At 45.1% G+C, this 20,411-nt stretch overlaps 1 long non-coding RNA gene across 2 annotated transcripts; it reads left to right on the top strand.

Moving 5' to 3' along the window:
• The first annotated feature begins 407 nt into the window (after positions 1-407).
• LOC109772716 (uncharacterized) lies at positions 408-11,007 on the top strand. Of its 2 annotated transcripts, none has more exons than XR_005771777.3 (5): positions 408-1,974; positions 6,071-6,686; positions 8,504-8,549; positions 8,661-8,723; positions 10,221-11,007. It is a non-coding gene; the product is annotated as an uncharacterized lncRNA (long non-coding RNA). The 2 variants fall into 2 exon arrangements; XR_006671663.2 differs by having other exon boundaries at positions 613-938; positions 6,613-6,686; positions 10,221-11,004.
• The last annotated feature ends 9,404 nt before the right edge of the window (positions 11,008-20,411 follow it).

The raw sequence follows: 20,411 nt of genomic DNA, 5'->3' as shown, positions 1-20,411 counted from the left end.
AGAAAAGAAATAAAACTATTTACACGGGAAAGCTCCCAACAAGCAAAAGAAGAAAATGAAATCTTTTTGGGTTTTCTTTTTATTTATTACTACTACAACAAGAAAAGTAAACTAACTAAAAGCTATACTAATTTTTTTGGGTTTTTCTTAAGGTTTAACAAACACACAAGAATAAAGCAGGAAAAAGAAGATAAACTAGCATGGATATTACAGTGAAAAAGTATGAGCACCGACATCTACAATGAGTGTATGAACATAAATGTAATGTCGGTAAGAAATACGTACTCCCCAAGCTTAGGCTTTTGGCCTAAGTTGGTTTATTGCCAAGGATGGACCGGCGGATATCCATAGTGCACTACAAAAAAATACACTTCCGTAATGATACATGTTTGTCACAGTAGGTCGCGTTTTTTGTCATGCATGTACATCCATCACTACAACAAACACCCCCATATAGCAACAAATATGTAGCAACGAACTGTAGCATGTGTTGTCGTTGGGTTAACCCTCCCACCTGGCCACCTCCCCACGAGCCACGAAGGCCTCTAACCTCATCCACCACCACCACCTGGTGCGCTAATATCATGCGTCTAAGGATGAAAGAAAAATAAAATCCTCTCCGCCAGCTCTCTCCCCCGATTCCTCTCTCTCCACCACCACCGATTCCAGGGAACTCCGGCGCTCCCCTGCACTCATGATCCCTGGTTCGGATCCCTCTTACTATTCTCCTCTAACCCGCGGCCCGCCGCCTCCCCGACGTCCTATGCGACCCTGCCCACGCCCCCGCAGAAACCCTAGACCCCCACGGGTCGCCGGCGCAGCTTTGGCACCTCCGGTTTGTCGGCCCACCACCCCGCCTCTCTGAACGAGCGGCTATCGGCTCGGGCTCGACGGTGCTGCGCTCCGTCAGCTACCTCGACTCCGACGCCGACAGTTCAGTAAGGCACTGATCCCCTCTGATCTTACCCTTGCTGGTATTCGGTGTGGCTTGGCCATCATGCCAAGGCTGTTTCTTTTCCAGAAATTTTGACGATTATCTATGCTACCTTGATCACTCGCCTGATCTATGCATCCATGCCACTCCCCGATCTGAGTTCTCCACTGTAGTTGTGCGCGCACTGAAATACCAGGTTGTAAGTACCAGGGAATCAGTGTGTACTTAACTAATTTACGGCTGTTTGTTTTTGCTAATAACAGCTTGATGACATGGCACAGATAGTCTGATATATTCTGTAACTTCAGTTTTTTTCGAGATTGTATTCTGTAACTTCTTCATTGTGCCTGGTAAAAAAAATATCTTCTATGTTTACGCCACAAAACTTTGGATCTGTAAGTAATGCTAACAATGCCTAACAGTTTTGATAGCTTTTATTTGGGACTGACTGACAGTATACACTCTTTTTTTGCTTCTTTGCACTGTTATATTATTTCATGGGGAATTTGAGGATTTGCCACGCCTTTAATTACACTTTGAGGATTTGCCCCTGTTTACCCTGTAACTGAGGATTTACCACGCATTTGCTGTAATCTTGAGGATTTGCCCTCCGTACACGGTTTGGATCATTTGGCAGATTATAGTATAAATTATGTGACCAAAATGCCCCTGGTCCAAATCAGGATGAGTAATCCCCAATCGGACATGTACCTTATCTCTTCTTCCTTTTGCTTGTACTCTGTTCGTCCATGGTGGATGGCCGCCCTGCAACCTCGCCGTACGTCGTGCGACCTTGCAGCAGCTATACCGGCAAGGGCGTCCTCCCCTGAGCTGCTGCTGTGTGGTGTTGTGCCTCCTTGAGCTTGCGACGCCCTGTGTGCAACCTTCCACGAGCTGCCGCTGCATGCTGCTGTGCGTCCGTGAGCTGCTGCGAGGTCTCACTGTGTGGAACCTTCCCCGAGCTGCTGCTTCTTCCTGCTGACCCTCGCCGAGCTTGCTGCTGCCGCAATGGGCTCTGCCTTCCCCGAGCTGCTGCACAGGTCCGTGCTCTCCCAAATCTAAGGAACTTCAGATTTGTGGTTATGTGTACTTTCTGAAGTTGTGAACTTCAGATTTGTCATTTTGGGTACTTCTTAATATTCTAATTTTTGCTCCGCCAAATGATCTCAAATTCTCCCAGAAATTCACGGTTTTCAGTAATTGTTTCAATGTTTCCTGCATAATTTCAATTTTAGGCCAAATTTGACCCAAAAATAGGCCGGAAATGATCTGTTTTTAAGTTTCTCAATTTCTGTTCGGCCAAGTGAGCTCAAAGTTTCCCAGAATGCTCAATTTAAAACTCTTTATTTTGTGGAATTGTTTCAACTTTATCTGGGTAGTTTGATTTTTTGGCCAAAAAAATTGTGCATCATCAGGCTACCACTTGGACAACATTTCTTCACAAATCATGGCAACTGCAAACATTTGGTTACAATAATAGATAGTCTGACTCTGACATCCATACATAAGAATCAACAAACATAGTTCGGCACAAAAGGACACGACATAGCATGTTTAGCTCAAAAAAATGACATGACATAGCATCTAGTTCACCACATAAGCACGCCACCATCTACGTTCTTTTTCTCTTAGGGGTCAGCTTTCTCGCACGCGAGGTCGAAGGCACCTCTGTTGGCTCTGATGATTCATCAGCCAAGGCTATAGCCAGCATCCTATAAAGAGTGGAATAGTAAACATGAGAGATCAACTTTGGACTGCAATGAAATAATCATTTTACTGTATATTACCTTCTTGTCACTGGCCTAGGACTATCATGGAGACTGGCAGGAATAGTAAGCATTTGCCTATTGGGTGTGCCAACAGGAGCGCCACCAATTTGTCTGTTGGGTGTGCCAACGGGAGCACCACCAATTTGAGGTCCTGGCTCATCATCTTCAGCAGGATATGTTCTTGCTCTCTGTTTTCTCTTCCTGCAACATGATACAAAATGCATATAACTGGAAACAATTCATAACATGACAAAAGTAATGCAAAATATATTTGGTTATATAATTACCTTTTTTTGGGACCATTTAAAGGGCAAGCAGCTTGTCTGTGACCTAGTTCATTGCATCTTTTGCATCTGTTTTGGCTGCCCAATTGTTTAGGTTCTTTCTTTTTTGGACCACCTTTTCCACCTTCGAGGGCACTCTTGTACCTCTGCTTTCTAGGCCTTCCAGGCGGTCTTCCTTTGTCAATTGGTGCGTCCATGTCGAAACCAACATCCACATGAGGCCATTGACTCCTATCTGTCATAGGCTCAATCTCACCTGCATAAGCTGCCCTAAACTTGTCCAAGGAGAAATAATTATGAACATAGTCAACCCATTTGGGGTTTCTCCTCCCCATCAAAAATACTAGAGCATGCTCACAAGGCTTTCCGGTGTGCTGCCATTCCAAACAGGTGCATTCATGTTTATCAACCTTCACAACATGCCTAAGACTGTTTTTGCTTGTGTCCCTGACTTCACAACTACCATTACCTGATTTTCCAACTTTTAGATGACCAAGCCCTCTAGTCCTATTGAAAATCTGTTGAATAACAGCAGGAATGATCTTTCCCCTCAATTTCTCCCCAATTCTCCTTCTTTTGTATACTAGTTTCATCAACAGGCAAGTCTTTATAATCTTTTATCCAGTTATTAAAAGACTCGGCCAGATTGTTGTTTATATAATCACACTTGATGTCTGCATTGAAACTGCATCTCATCCACTTCAAACTGTGATAGGTTGACAAATATTCATGCACATGGCTACTAGCTGCCAAGACTTTCTGCATATGATGGGAGAAAACTTCAGGCCTATATGCCCTAGCAGCAGGCCACATCCTACCAAACACATCACCTTTGAATTTTTTTGTGAAGTTTGCCATCAAGTGCCTAAAACACTCTCTCTGCTCCACATGAGGAAAAACCTTTTTGACAGCATTTTCTAAACCTTTGCATGCATCTGTACATATAGCTAAGTTAGGGACTGAACCTAAAGCTCTATTGAGTTGTGACATGAACCAAGTCCAGTTTTCCTCAGTCTCTCCATCAATGAACCCAATTGCAACAGGAAACATCCAGTTATGACCATCTAATGCTGTACAAGCTGCCAAGTGTCCTCTCCATCTACCATTCAATGCCGTGGAGTCTATGCTGAGATATGGTCTACAACCAGCTAGAAAACCATCTATGAAAGGTTTAAGAGCCATAAAGAATCTGTGAAAGTGGACTTTACCATCTACTACCTTGGTATCAACCTCTACGATGCTCCCTGGAGATCTCTTCTCAACTTCTGCTTTGAAGTTATGCAAATTCTGAAAACTCTGCTTCAAAGTGCCATAAATCTGTTTTTCGGCTCTAGATTTACCGGCCCAAACTGTATCATAACCAATGGTGATGTCATAAGTTTCTTCGAGTTTCTCTTGTAGTTCTTTACATCCTATGGTAGGATCATTCTGGAGTATACTCATTGCCTTGGCTTCAACCCAACCTTGTGTTGCCATGGTGTTTTTTACTCTGCTACTTGAAGAACACTTGTGTTTCTTACTCATCTTAGTGACCTGCATCCATACAAAACAAATGGCCTATGAGAAATAGTACTGCATTCAATAAAAGAAAATTAATCACTCCCTCCGATCCATATTACTCATATTAAAGCCAAGTAATATGAATTGGAGTACTAGAAACAGAAGTTATTGTTAGCAAGAAAGTTGTTAGTACCCTTATTGTTTTCTCATCAGCCCTTAAACGAGCAGTTATTCTCCATGGACACTTGATGCCTCTGCATTGTCCGAGATATCTTTTTTTGTCTGTTTTATATCCCCATATGTCAATTTCATTGTTAATGGCATATTGTTTTATTGCCATCCTGAACTCTTCCATTGAAGGAAACAAGGCACCTACATACATATGAGGGTTCTCTTTGTCATATGCAATCTCCTCCTCTTGAGCTATCTTGTCATCAACAGGAATAGCAGCCTCAGTTAATAGTTGTTGGTCCTCCTCATCAGTGAGATACGCATCTTCACTAGGTGGCGAAGAAGGTGCTTCATGTGTCTCATCCTCCTCGATACCTAGAAAATCACACATATTCTCCTCTGTAACTGGAACATCCACTTCATCTTCATTTGGAGGAGCAATCTCAATTAGGCTCCAATCAATTGGTGGTTCGATATCCAACACCACTGAAGACCTGCATTGCTCATTGCTTTCAGCAATGTCAGAAATTGATGGCATATTGGGTTGAACAACATCACATGCTGTGAAGTTAATATCATTGTCAACAAAAGCACTTGTTTGACTCGCCATTGATTGAACAACCTCAAGTGCTTCCTCATTCGCATTGTCCACAACCACAGATGATGTAGCACTGCATAGTACATCATCCATAGCCGATTTTAGGATTTTAGGTGCCTTCTCAACAGGTGCCTTCTTAGGTTTCTTAGCAGCTGGTTCCTTAGTAGGCTTGTTAGCTCTCTTCGCGACAGATTTCTTAGCAGGTTTTGTATGCACCTCAACTAGCATCTTCACTTTTTCTTCCTCTCCCCACATATAGTCAATCAAATGGCTTCTCAATTGCTTAGTGCTAACCAGTCTGCATTCCTCATCTGAATCCTTATCATAGCCAAACAGATGCACCTCCTGCCATGGGCCCCATGGTATGTATTGGCTCAAGTCATATGCAAATTTGTTTAAAGTGAGCCCCTTCCATCTAATCTGCATTTCAATATCCTGCCGCTCCATTTGTTCCTCGGCGCCATCAGCAAGCATGGCCCGATATGGAAGAACTCTAACTTTGATGTTAACATGAACAGGCTGCTTCACCCTACAGTGAAATATTCGAAGTTTACGGTTAGATTGTTCATTGACGGAAATGCGGATAGAGTATCATTCTCACCTTTGTGTCTTGAGAGCAACACCCTCAGTACCCATATTAGGGCCATCATCCATAGCATCCATCCTCCACAGATCAACCGTACATGCTCTGCATCAAACTTGTTATTCTCTTTACATGTTTATTCAACAGGTGCCAAATGGCTTTTATTTTATCTTCAGGTTTCTTGACATTAACAATCAAGTGGGAGCTAATAGCAGGACTCTGAATTTGCAGAAAATCTGGAGATGATTTCTTCGGAGTTTGTTGATTAACTATGTTTTAGGGGCAAATCTGGGAGTTGGTTCAGACTCATACCAAGGCAAAAGGTGGACGTATTGACATGTTGCACTAGAGGAACAACGACCTTGGGGGAGCAGGTGACGGTCGAAGGAATGGCATATAGTGGCACATACCAGGTTGCAGCCACCACTGCCGTTGTCGCTGCCGTCGTCGTCGTCGTCGCCGCCGTCGTGGAGATCGAGGTCGCCTTCGCCGCTGCCACCCAAATCGTATCAGACGAGCGTGATATCTGGGACAGAACGATCGGGGTTGGCTGCCTCTCACGTAGATCAACACGAGGGCTTGTTGGTCATTTTGCTGTGGCCCGTCTCGTCGGGGGCAAATCCTCAAGATTACAGCAAATGCGTGGCAAATCCTCAGTTACAGGGTAAACAGGGGCAAATCCTCAAAGTGTAATTAAAGGCGTGGCAAATCCTCAAATTCCCCATTATTTCAGTTTCCTAACATACAGAAAAGCCCCGATCTGTTATCTTCAGGTTGTAGTTGAGACTTCATTTATGCCGAGTATGCTGTAGCAGCTGAACATCGTCATCGCTCAAATGTGTAGGAGGTGCCTTTCTTTACAGACTTTAGTTCCTTATATAGTAGCACTTTCTTACACCAACTGGGCATGCTTAATTTAAGTTGAAATTTTCAACCTTTAGGATAAATTCAAGTTTAACGTTCCATATGTGTAGTTTGTTATTAGCTGCATTGTTATTTAGCTGGCTGGTACTAAGTTCTAAAAGGCATCCTCCTTCCAGAGCTAAATTTCTTAAATCTTAGAGAAAGTAAATATTTAGTCAATATGCATGTAAATCTTGATCTCGACATCTATATTTTACCTTTATATTGTGTCATTCACAGTTACATATGCAAGCTGGGTTTTATTATCTGTTCAGTAGTAGAGGGGAAATTGTGAAATGTTGGTAAGATTCCGCCCTCCCCCGCCCCCCCCCCCCCCCCCCCCGCCCCCGCGTCGTCTCCTCCGAGGCGACTCGGGGGAAACCCTAACCGCCGCCGGCGCACCCCTCCTCCCCCCCTCCCCTTCCCCTCTGCCGCCGCCAGAGGTGTGCGCCGGCGTGCGCTCGACACCGATGAAGGTGGCGGCGGGGGATCTGGCGGCTCCACATAGCGTGGAGGGCCTCGGCAGCCGGGGCGGCGGCCCCGGGCGGAGAGCGCCGGGTGGTCCGGGCGGCGGGCCATTCCGGCCGGAGCTGGTGAGGCGCCTCCCTCGGTCTCGCGGGGGACGAGGAGGCGTCGGTCCACGGTCGCCGGAGTGCGGCCTCCCCTGCGCGGTTGCGGCCGCCAGATGCATCTCCTCCTCTCCGCCCCGATCTGCTCCTTCCATCGCCGGATCCGGGTCCTAGTGGCTTAGGCCGTTCTCCCCGGGCGCCGGCAGCGCGGATCTCGTCGAGTGGGGTTGGATCCGGGGGAAACCCCTGGCCAGCGCAGCCACATCGCAGGCGACGCCATGGGCGTCGTACCCCTCCCTGGAGGCTGTGGTGAGGATCCTTCTTCCCCTCCTTCCGTTCCCTGCTAGGTGAAAGCCTAGGTCCCCTGTTTCGGGCGGCGACGACACATCCGTGTCGTGTTCCTTCTTGGAGGCGCAGTCCGGGGATCGCAGGGGCGGCGAGAGAGTCGGGTTGTGGGTGTGATGGTGGCGGGTGGCAGCTTGGCTCGGCGCTTCACTGCCTTCTCTTCGGTGGCTCATCGCTGTTACCCGTTTGCTGCGACTGTGGCCGACAGCTCTAGCCCTTCGGTGTGGCTTGACCGCGGACGACGACGGTGCTCGGATTGGTGTGCTCTGTGCTAGCAGGTCTGCTCCTAGTTCCTTCCTCATGCGTAGATTGGACGTCTTCCTCTGGGTTCTACGGTGAACCGAGCTGCCGCCTGCCGGTGCGGCATCCTTCGAGCCAGGATGAGAGGGCAGGGGCCCTATGCAGTGGCAGTTCCAGAGGAGTGTCTGTTCTGTCTTCGAGTCTGGCTACGATCACGAAGCTAGCGCGGTGGTGCATCCTCTCAAGTCCGTAGCTTGTCCGGTTGGTGTAGGTCGTCCTGTAGGGTGATGGCGGCAGCATGGCGTGCTTGCTATCGCTGCTGCCTTAGAGTCTGCTTCGCTTTGCTCCTTGTATCAGCCGCTTGTCTCTCTTTTTGCTTTTTCTTGTAAGTTGTTGATCTTGTAATCCTGGCCGGTTGATGGCTTTGTTAATTCAAAGCCGGGCTCTTCTTGAGCCTTCGTTCTAAAAAAAAAATTTGTGAAATGTTGATACGACTCCCTGGATACTACCCTAGTATGTCCTTGCGTCCGAGTGATGATATATCCAAACATCTAATATTGACTTGCACTTCTCGTGAATGAAATGTGACTGATTTTATCTTCTACAGTGCCTGCTTTCCATGATGTACCGATGTCATTGATGTGCCTTTTGTGGTGAGAAGATTACACAAATCTGGATCTGAGGTCTATTGAATTCTGCTCGAGAGTGTTATCCTACCTAACCCATATTTTTGGTTTCTAATGGAAGTAATTTTCATAAAACAGATGAGAAAGGAACTAGGTATTGCAGATGATGTTACGGTGGTCATTTTCTACATTTGAGGACAGGTGGGCCATTAATTAAGATGGGCATTCTGTTTTCTTAAGTGTGGATGCTTTACTTCTTTTTTTAGTTTAAATGACGGCAGCTAATTGAACATCTCTGAACTTGCTTCATGTAATTCTCTTGATTTTTTCGAGAACATCTGATTTCCTGAATTCTCTGTACTTATTTAAATTTTTTGACAAGCTGTCTACCAATCGTCATGCCATCTGAAGCAGCACAAAAGATGCGCCACCATATAGATAAGCTTCTCTCACCCTGCATTGACATGTTTTCCCCTTGTTTTGTGAATGTGAAACAAGAATTGAACTTGACGCCGCTGAAGTTAAATTAAGTATATCCCTCTAGCATAATCATGCACATCAATTGTTCAAGAAAAAAATCTTATATGTTGTTTTTTCCCATCCTATACCAATGATCAATGTTGTAATAAGATTATTCCGCAGTTCACTAAGATTTCAGTATATAAGAGAGACTATACACATGTTTTTGTTTTCAATAATACATAGCAAAAAAAATTCAAATAACTATGATAGAAATCAGTGTCCTGTACGTGGTTCCACAAAGACAAGTTTATACTGTTCTGCACTTACTATGATAGAAATGATCTAAATCTCTGAATAGCAATGAGTGTGCAAAGTATTTAGCGTGCCATGAATTGTCAAAATGATAGTACTAATTATCGGTGAAGTTATTATGATTTAGCAAATAAAACTTACCTGAATAAGCAATTTGCAAGATTAGATATCAAGCCAACAACATGCTCTTCTACGGCTATGTAATGCAACCAACCTAGCTCAGTAACCTTTCTAATGCTACATTAGAAAAACTAGTAAGGTATACGCGCATTGCACGCATGAGATTTGGCAACTAAATTATGAATAAATACCACATTATATATAGCATGTAAGCTTTGAGTCATATATGCATGATGTAGATATTCGTTTAATTCTTATAGTTCATCTCATTCAAAATCATTTAGTTTTAATAAAAAAGCTAATCTATTTTAAGATTCATGGAATTGTGCGTTGTAAAGCATAAAGTAAAAACAAATAATGGCAATTCATGTAGATTTTTTTGGGCAATTATAATACGGAAGATTCTAGAACAAAGAAGAAGTGCTTTGTGTTTTGAGGTTTGTGCATTATGCTTAAGTTCAACCATGAAGTGTTCTAGATTGTACATGTGGCAAAATCTGGTGGAATGTAGATGATATCCAACGGCCAATAGTGCTCGGATTTGTCATCTTTGCACCATCGGATTAGCTTCATCCAACGACCATCTTTCAAAGTTATTCGCACACTATATAGGGGTATAGATATGATCAGTTGATACGACCACTCAAAAATGTCAAAAGTAATTGTCATACAGCTAGATTAGTTATCGCAAGGCCTTCAGCCTTTGTATGTTTCCCCCTCTTCTTAATTGTATTGCTCTATTGGCCAGGGTTTTTTCATTCTCTAATGCTACGTTACTCATGTTAGTTTTTATTTTTGATGTAGATTGCCAAGATAAATAGAGGATGCATGGATAAGTTGTTTTTGGCAAGGCGGAGAATGGGACTACTACCAACATAGTTTTACGTTAAGTTTTTAGAAAGCCGTTTTCATGGTCAGTGTATAGAAAATGATGTGACGTCATTTTCAGGGTCAATGTAAAGAAAATCATGTGTTTACTCTTTCGATTTTGTTCCATGTAATGCAACCAATCAGATTCAATATATGAGCTCTCCCTATTTACTGATTTTTTACTCTTGTGCACCATCAATATTAACCGAATAATTGTTGTTGTTAATATATATAAAATATTGGCAATTGTGCATGCTATGCATCAACGCTTGCACTAATATGTTTATGGCAATTCCAAATAGTTCTGGGTAGCTGTGACTCCCGGGTAATCAAGCTACAGTAACCCTTTGGTAATGATGCCATGTCACCTCGATTACTGTTGATAATCTCGCGTTAGTTTAGAACCGATCCAAATTCAAGTTTGAATCAAAGTCAAAACAATTAAAGTTTTCAAAAGTCGAAACTAAATTGTTCCTAATGTGTCAAATAATCCATAATAAATGTTGATGAAGAAATCATCTTTTAATAAAATACTTAAATGCACCAAATAAACTAAAACAACGATAAAACAATTATCTAAAGTGCTTTTTAACTAATAAGCAAATGCAAAATACTTTATTTAAAGTGCCAAAGTATTTGGGGCTGTGACCTATTTAATAACATCAAATTAGTTGTCGCTTTTAAATTTTATAAAACAAAAATAAAAGAAAACAGAAAAAAAATAGAATAATAAAAAAAGCAGAACAAACAAAAAGAAGGAAAAGAACCCCCCCTCCCCGCTGGGCCTCGGCCCAGCTAGCCACTGGGCAAGCCAGGTCGGCCCAGCCGGCGCCCCCATTACCCCCGCCACTCCCCCATGACCTAGATCGGTCCACCCACTCCCCCATGCCTCGCTCCTCCTCTCCCTCCCCCGTCTGGATCGAGATCGGGGCAACCGTGCCCCCGACCCCGTGATGCCGTCGCCCAGGACCCCCTCACCGGACCACCCCGCCGAAGCCACCACGACGTCCTCCGTCATCGGCGCTGCCTCCCCGTCTCCATTGCTCGTTCCCCTCTCCTCCCGTGATCCAGATCGGGATCGACCCGATCCCGCCGCCCGGCGCCGCCCCGCCGTCGTCGGAGCTGCCTCATGGAGCTGCCCTGCCGTCCTTCGCCTCGAATCCTCCTCGCCGGACCTCCTCCTCTACGTCGCCGTCGTCCCCGTCCTCCTCCCCAAAGGCTCCATCGAGCCTCGCCGACCCTCGTCTCTGCAACGCCGGTGAGGCCATGGCCTCCCTCTCCTCGCACTCCCCCTCCCCATTTCGGCGTCGCCGTGCTCGCCGCCACGCATCGGCGCCTCCCCTGCTCTCCCTCGCGCGGGATCCCATGCCGCGGCTAACCGCGCGCCCGCGCCTGGGCCGGCACCCCGCTGGCGCCCCGTGTCGCGCCTCGCGTCGGCGAGCCCGCCCCGGCTCCCCTGCAGTTGCTCGCTCCGGCCATCGCCTTCGTCCCGCACGCGCCGCTCCGCCCCTGGCCTCGCCGCTTAGCGCCTCCCCTGCCACCACCACCTCCAGCCGCGCCCCCCTGCGCCCGCTCCGCCCAGCCGGTCCGCGACCACCCCTCCGCCATCTCCCCTGGTCCTGGCCGCCGGCGAGCGCCGTGCGTGCCCAACGCCCCTCAGGCATGCGCCCGTTCGGGCTATGCGGTTAGCCACGCGCCCACGCCCGCTCGCCCGACCCGCAAGGCCCCTGTGCCACAGACAGGTGGGCCTAGCCCCTAGAACGTTGAATTAAAAAAAGTAATTAAAAATAAATAAATAAATAATAATTAAAAGAATTAAAATATTAATTAATTAATTGATTAAAGAATTGATTAACTTAATTAATCTTGATTAGATTAACCTAATTACTAGTTAACTTAATTAACCACTGATTAGCCTAATCAGTTAATGACATGTGGACCCCACATGTCAGTTTGACCCAGTCAACGTTCTGTTGACTGTTGACGTCATGCTGACGTCAGCAAACACTATTATGGATAATGTTGATTTAAAATAATTAAATAAATCCAAAAAATGTTTTAAATCTGTTAAAATTAATATAAAATAAACCGTAGCTCGGTTAGAAAAACTTTGTACATGAAAGTTGCTTAGAACGACGAGACGAATCCGGATACGCAGCCCGTTCATCCGCCTCGCGTCCCTAGCATAGCAAACCTGCAACCTTCCCCCTCCAATTCATCTGTCCGAAAACACGAAACACCGGGGATACCTTCCCGGATGTTTTCCCCCTTCGCCGGTATTGCCTATCCCTGTGTTAGATCACCTCTAGCACCGTGTATTGCCATGTTATGCTTTGTGATGCTTTGATTGCTCTGTTATTTATTGTGTTCCCCTCCGTTACTTCTTTCCGGTAGACCCCGAGACCGCTACCGGTACCCCTGTGATCGACTACATCGACGATGAACCCTTCTTGCCAGAGCAACCAGGCAAGCCCCCCCTGATCACCAGATATCGCCTATTCTTCTCTATACTGCTTGCATTAGAGTAGTGTAGCATGTTACTGCTTTCAGTTAATCCTATTCTACTGCATAGCCTGTCATTGTTACTACAGTTGTTACCCTTACTTGCTATCCTACTGCTTAGTATAGGATGCTAGTGTTCCATCAGTGGCCATACACTCTTGTCCGTCTGCCATGCTATACTACTGGGCCGTGATCACTTCGGGAGGTGATCACGGGTATATACTATATACTTTATATACATGACACATGTGGTGACTAAAGTCGGATCAGCTCGTTTAGTACCCGCAAGTGATTCTGATGAGGGGGCTGAAAGGACAGCTGGCTCCATCCCGGTAGAAGTGGGCCTGGGTTCCTGACGGCCCCCGACCATTACTTCTGGCGGAGCGACAGGGCAGATTGAGACCACCTAGGAGAGAGGTGGGCCTGGCCCTGGTCGGCGTTCGCAGATACTTAACACGCTTAACGAGATCTTGGTATTTGATCTGAGTCTGGCCATTTGGTCTATACGCACTAACCAACTACGCGGGAACAGTTATGGGCACTCGGCGTCGTGGTATCAGCCGAAGCTCTTCTTGACGTGAGCGACTGAGTGGCGCGCGCCGCATTGGACCGTAAGCTCGCGCTTGTATTAAGGGGGCTAGGTCTGCTTCCGGCCGCGTACGCAACGTGCAGGTGTGCAATGGGCGATGGGCCCAGACCCCTGCGCCATAGGATTTAGACCGGCATGCTGACCGCTCTGTTGTGCCTAGGTGGGGCTGCGACGTGTTGATCTTCCGAGGCCGGGCATGACCCAGGAAAGTGTGTCCAGCCAAATGGGATCAAGCGTGTTGGGTTATGTGGGGCACCCCTGCAGGGAAGTTTATCTATTCGAATAGCCGTGTCCCTCGGTAAAAGGATGACCCGGAGTTGTACCTTGACCTTATGACAACTAGAACCGGATACTTAATAAAACACACCCTTCCAAGTGCCAGATATAACCCGGTGATCGCTCTCTAACAGGGCGACGAGGAGGGGATCACCGGGTAGGATTATGCTATGCGATGCTACTTGGTGAACTTACCATCTACTCTCTTCTACATGCTGCAAGATGGAGGTGGCCAGAAGCGTAGTCTTCGACAGGATTAGCTATCCCCCTCTTATTCTGGCATTCTGCAGTTCAGTCCACTGATATGGCCCTTTACACATATGCCCATGCATATGTAGTGTAGCTCCTTGCTTGCGAGTACTTTGGATGAGTACTCACGGTTGCTTTTCTCCCTCTTTTCCCCCTTTCCTTTCTACCGGGTTGTCGCAACCAGATGCTGGAGCCCAGGAGCCAGACGCCACCGCCGACGACGACTCCTACTACACCGGAGGTGCCTACTACTACGTGCAGCCCGCTGATGACGACCAGGAGTAGTTTAGGACGATCCCAGGCAGGAGGCCTGCGCCGCTTTCGATCTGTATCCTAGTTTGTGCTAGCCTTCTTAAGGCAAACTTGTTTAACTTATGTCTGTACTCAGATATTGTTGCTTCCGCTGACTCGTCTATGATCGAGCACTTGTATTCGAGCCATCGAGGCCCCTGGCTTGTATTATGATGCTTGTATGACTTATTTATGTTTTAGAGTTGTGTTGTGATATCTTCCCGTGAGTCCCTGATCTTGATCGTACACGTTTGCGTGCATGATTAGTGTACGGTCAAATCGGGGGCGTCACAAGTTGGTATCAGAGCCGACTGCCTGTAGAAATCCCCCTTTCCAACTCCTTGGCCGAAGTCGAGTCTAGTCATTGAAAAACTTTTACTAACATGGCTGTGCGGCTTACGGCCCCACGTCGCCATTGGGTGGTAGTAGGATCTTTTATTCCTCGACCTTTACTCTGGGACTCTGAACTCTCTTCTATTCGGGTTAAATGATTTTGCTAAAATCTAACTTTAGGTTCTCGAAAATACTTCCTCCCGGAGAGCCCCTTCAGGCCAGATGATCGCCTGCTGCACCAGAAGATTCTGAAGACACTCTCTGATGCTTTCCCGAGACCCTTGTGCCCTTCGTCGTTGCGATCCCTACCACCGATAAAACTTTATGGATGACTACATACTTTTGTCGTTCATACCTTCCTTCCCAGTTGCCCTTGTTATTACAAGGTGCCCTCAAATACTCCCCGATGTTCCAAGCATCCTTTATGTTTACTACCCCGCAGTTCCTTGCCGCATGAATACCCCTATGAATAATTCTTCACCCTTATTGAGGAACTGTTCATTACTAGTTGATCATATGTTCCACAAGGTACATTGATATACTATCCGGTCTTTCGGTAATTCTCTGCCAGCTGTTGCTGTGCAAATACTTGTCTGCTTGCATTATGGTTGCGTTCCATATGTCTAGCAATATTCATTAGTATCCCTTGTCATCGTCGTTTTCAGCCTTTGATTTGATATGTGGTGAATGCTCGCAATCCTCAGTCAAAATCCTAGAATTCATCCTTCCAGATCAGACGTCATTTTAAACATGAACTGGTTCTCGACCAACCGAATTGCCGTCGGTTGTACCTTTAAGTCTACTCAACTTATCCATCCTTAATTAGAGCGTCTGCTTCTGATTCTTCGTTTTGGAAACCATAAATTCTTTATATTTATGCATCAGACTAATCAGGTGATTCTTGAATTTGATGCCTCTGCATTCTTTCTTCCTCTGAGTGAGTACCGATACTCACATTAGCTCCGTTGCGGATCGCCCGATCCATTGTTGGATTGTTATCCGACAGTGTCATTCATATTCAATCACCTTGTGAGTTATTTCCCTGATACATAGTGCCTTTGGTAAAATTGCATCCTCTGCTTGGCCAACCATGCTTTGCTTTCGAGCTTGTGTATTTACTTTTGAAACTTGTGGTATATGTTTCTAAGATGCCCCGATGGGTTGAACCTACGCCTTCCCTAATCCGTGTGAACCCGAAAGATTTCACGGGTCATACTTATCTGGTATTGCATCAGGTAAAAACTTTCAACAACTAATGTCATTTCCAAATACGAGAGGTGAATGAAAGGTTATGCGTTGAACAAGTGGGAGTCGACCTTGAACCCTGTGTTCATGCCCATGGACACGATGTATACCTTATCATGGAAGCTTCTCCTAAAATAATTATCCCCTTGTTATAAGTTCATCTTGTATATGTGGACGTGGTTCCGACCATGTTTCTCCTTGATTCCATTTCTCGTGCTAGTTTGAGCACTTGTCTTCTGCAGAGCAATACCCTAGTCCAACCTCTACTTTGATCTGTCGTCGAGTATTACCCCCTGGTATCTCGAGATTATCATGGAACTGCATAACTTCTTATGAGTTCTTCATCAAGTGCTACATTCTCACTGATTCCAATATTTCACGGGCTCTGAGTTATTAAACACTCAAAGACACCGATAACTGAATGGAGTTCGCACCACGATTAAACAACTCTTGGTAACCTTCATTACTTACGAATTTTAACTCGATCACGTAAGTCCTAGCCTGGTCGGCTATATCATTATCGTGCTGATTTTAACTATGCTATCTGGTCCTTATTCTCGGAGCTTAACTTTCTACGCTGAGCTAAGCTTACGTCGATCTTCCTCATCTTATCATTCCACCTTGAACATCAAGCTTGTTTCCGAGTTTGTGTCGTATCTGTGGATCCAATAATCTTCCGCTTCATCAATCCTTTTGCCTGATGCAACCGTTGTTTGATTGCTTCTTTGTGGAGCCTCTCGACAGAATTTGTCGTGATCATCAGCAACATTTTGAACTCCTCCAGGATATCAATCAAATACATGATGGGAAATACCATCCTTGCCCCTCGATGACTGTGTTTTCATTGACAACATTCTTGCCTTCCCCCAACACAAACTTGTTCATGTTATGGATGCAACTTGCTATCCAGCTTGTATGATGTTCTACCTTGAAGTATTAATGTCCTTTATGACAAGGATGTTGTGAGGATTGCTCCACCTCTTAAGAATTCTTGGTATAGTGATACTTCTCACCATCACCATTCTTTCTTGGTCCTCGTGTTGATTCCAACTAGGTACCAACAAGTGAACAGTGTTGTTTGGATTCTGCCCTTCTAGCAACCATATTGCTTTGAAGTTAATGGTCGGCCGTTCATTCTTAAGACTATTGATTATTGAATCACCATCCTGACATTGGTCGTGCAACCCAGCCCATATTTCGGGTGCACCTTTCAACCAAAGTTTAACTATGTATGTTTCCCTCGAGCATACATCATTATATCATTTGATCTGACTAATGTTATCTCCTTGTTCACATAATTGTGGAAACTCATCTTTTGGAAGTCTCGATGAATTGTCTCTAAGTTCATTAGCTACCTCCTTATCCCTTCATTGGTTTAATGATGAGCTCTTGTTTCGGAACTCGCTTCCGTAGTACATTTCCCGAGAATATAACAATGTCGTCTCGTCAATTTGTTTTTCACCTTTTCTTCTCAGGCATCTTGAGTCTGAGGTATCGTAACACCGATCAGATCTGAATCTCGGTCAGATATGATGGTTGGAACATATTTCCAAGAGTTACAACAATGGTCTTTATGTGGCCCGGTAAGGTGATGTTGTGCCTAGCACACCTGGCCGGAGGCCCTATTGTTATAGATTCCCTTTCAGCAAGGTTATCCATTCTTCCATGAGGAAATTGTAAGACTTATTCTATAAGATGCTTCCGATGGATCCTTTGTATCCAAAGTCCTACCTTGCTCGAAGACCTTGTCAATGCTATCTCGAAGCATGTCTATGGTACTCCGATCATCAATAATAACATCTGAAGCATAATGCAAAATTTTCTTTATTAATTACCCCAAACACCGTTGTATGGGTAATGACATGGTATTTTTCTCCCCTTTCCTAAAGGGTTTTCTACGTTATATCCTGTCATAGGTATCATGTTCTGCTTGTCCATGGGAAGGATATACCCCGAAAAATGTGTGTATACACATTTTCCTTTCCATTTTCCTGTTTAAACCTGATAATCACTTTTCCTTTCCATTGGTTTGTTTAAACCTTCTTGTGATCTATATAATGTAAGCAGTAATATTTCCCTGCTTATGTAAACACCTGGTTGTACCACTCTGTCAGTAAGACCCTGTTACTATTGTTGATGACATCCCGGTAGCCACCGATGGACGAGAAATTTGCCTATTGGTCCGCCTCGTTTCAACGAGCAGGAAAATGGTTCTCTTCGTCCCTCGCCCTTGGTACCGACGTTGTTGCCGACATAATCGACAGGCTACCCTCTGACCTTCCTTGCTATCATGACCATGCAAGATGTCACCGCTCTTTCTACTTTTAACCCACATGGTGGGCCCATAACCCACAGTTCCACATGATCGAAACCTGACTCTCCTGTACACACCCTGTTTCCAAAGATATTCCACACGCTTGGCTTCATATGTAATTCACGAGCCACCTTCCCTGTGATCATCAATTCTGGTATTAGACACAATACTTATTCCCGTTGCCTTGAACCCCTTTCACACTCTGTTTCAGGCAACGAACGATTGTCTATCCGCTCGAAACTTCTCATGATACCTCCTCACTTTGCTCTCGATAATGTCTAAGGTTTCAATTCGAGAGTTACTTACCGCCACCTTCCCTGATGTTATCTGCTAGATAAGCAAACATTGTAGAGGTCCGTTCTCCCGGAATACCCACCCTTTATTCTTTCGTAAGTACGATGGAGATCCCGAAGGAATGATGACGACTTCATCATGATGACCTGAAGCGGAGAAATGAAGACCTCAACGTAATGGATCGACCTCTTCGAGAAGAGCAACCAAGACCGAGAAGATCTGTTAGAATTTCGTAATCAATTCCTTCCCCTTACTCCACCTCTTAAATCTCGGGACGAGATTTCTTGTAGTGGAGGAGAATTGTGACGCCCGGGTAATCAAGCTACAGTAACCCTCTGGTAATGATGCCATGTCACCTCGATTACTGTTGATAATCTCGCGTTAGTTTAGAACCGATCCAAATTCAAGTTTGAATCAAAGTCAAAACATTTAAAGTTTTCAAAAGTCGAAACTAAATTGTTCCTATTGTGTCAAATAATCCATAATAAATGTTGATGAATAAATCATCTTTTAATAAAATACTTAAATGCACCAAATAAACTAAAACAACGATAAAACAATTATCTAAAGTGCTTTTAAACTAATAAGCAAATGCAAAATACTTTATTTAAAGTGCCAAAGTATTTGGGGCTGTGACCTATTTAATAACACCAAATTAGTTGTCGCTTTTAAATTTTATAAAAAAATAAAAGAAAACAGAAAAGAAATAGAATAATAAAAAAGCAAAAAAACAAAAAGAAGGAAAAGAACTCCCCCTCCCCGCTGGGCCTCGGCCCAGCTAGCCACTGGGCAAGCCAGGCCGGCCCAGCCGGCGCCACCATTACCCCCGCCACTCCCCCATGACCTAGATCGGTCCACCCACTCCCCCCACACCTCGCTCCTCCTCTCCCTCCCCCGTCTGGATTGAGATCGGGGCAACCGTGCCCCCCACCCCGTGATGCCGCCGCCCAGGACCCCCTCGCCGGACCACCTGTGACACCCAAAAATTTTGGCCTTGTTTTTATTGATTAAAATGTTGCCAGGAAATAAAACTTTTCCAATTGTCAAGTTTTACCTTTTGTGATTTTGGATTTTATTCCTCTTGTGGGAAAAACCTTCAAAGGTATTGTTGGACTTGATTTCTCTCTATAATAAAACAATTATTTATTCAGTGGATTCAAATGTTGCAAGATTTATTTTCTCAAAACCTTGCTCTTATAAAATGATTTCTTTTGCATTTGGAGCCCATTTGCACTACAACCATTTGATAAATGCTCCTAAAAATTCCACCAAAATTTGGGGATGTCATGTGATGTTTCCACATCACTTTTATGCAAAAATACCTTCTGGCCATTGGAGATTTTGAGCTCTACACCAACTTTTCCAATCTGGTCCAGTAGGCACTTTTGCACTGCAACCCTTTTAAATATTTCTTTAAAAATTCTTCCAAGTGTTTGGAGATGTCAGTGGATGCATACCATTCATTTTCAAGCAAAAACCCAGTGATGTTCCTTGGAAAAATTGAGTGGATCAGCCTCTTTTACACTCTGGTCCAATTTGATGATTTGTACTCCAACCTCAATTTTCCTTGCCCTAGGAACTCTGAACTTTTTCCTACTTGTAGCCCTCCCTACCAAACTCTTAAGTCCAGGAGATTGGGCTCATTGGAGGTTTTGAAGTGCATGTTCTAAACCCTTTCTCTTTCTGCCCAAAACTGGTGTTTTGCAAAACTTGCACTAACAAGTTTCTGGTTTTGCCCAAGTGACCTTACCACCATCTCCTGCATCTAAGGAGACGCTGATCTGGAGCTTTTGGCCGCTCCAAGAGTTGCCTAAGTGCATCTGGCTTTCTGTCGAACACCTGGTGTGCACAGTCAATTTTGGCAAGCTCTCTGGTTTGCATTGTGGACTTGAACCCCTGACCTATCCACCTTGTCCACTGAGTGCCTTGCTACCCCTACCTCCGTCCTGGGCAGTGCCAGCTCCACCCTCGAGCTCTAGAGCGCACTGGCATTGCGTCGAACACCTGCCGTGTGTGCTCTGGGCGCGCCCAA

The sequence above is a fragment of the Aegilops tauschii genome, chromosome 3 (assembly GCF_002575655.3).
Source record: "Aegilops tauschii subsp. strangulata cultivar AL8/78 chromosome 3, Aet v6.0, whole genome shotgun sequence".
Taxonomy (NCBI): Eukaryota; Viridiplantae; Streptophyta; class Magnoliopsida; order Poales; family Poaceae; genus Aegilops; species Aegilops tauschii.
Note: the sequence above shows the minus strand (reverse complement) of the source record. Positions and strands in the feature narration are given on the sequence as shown.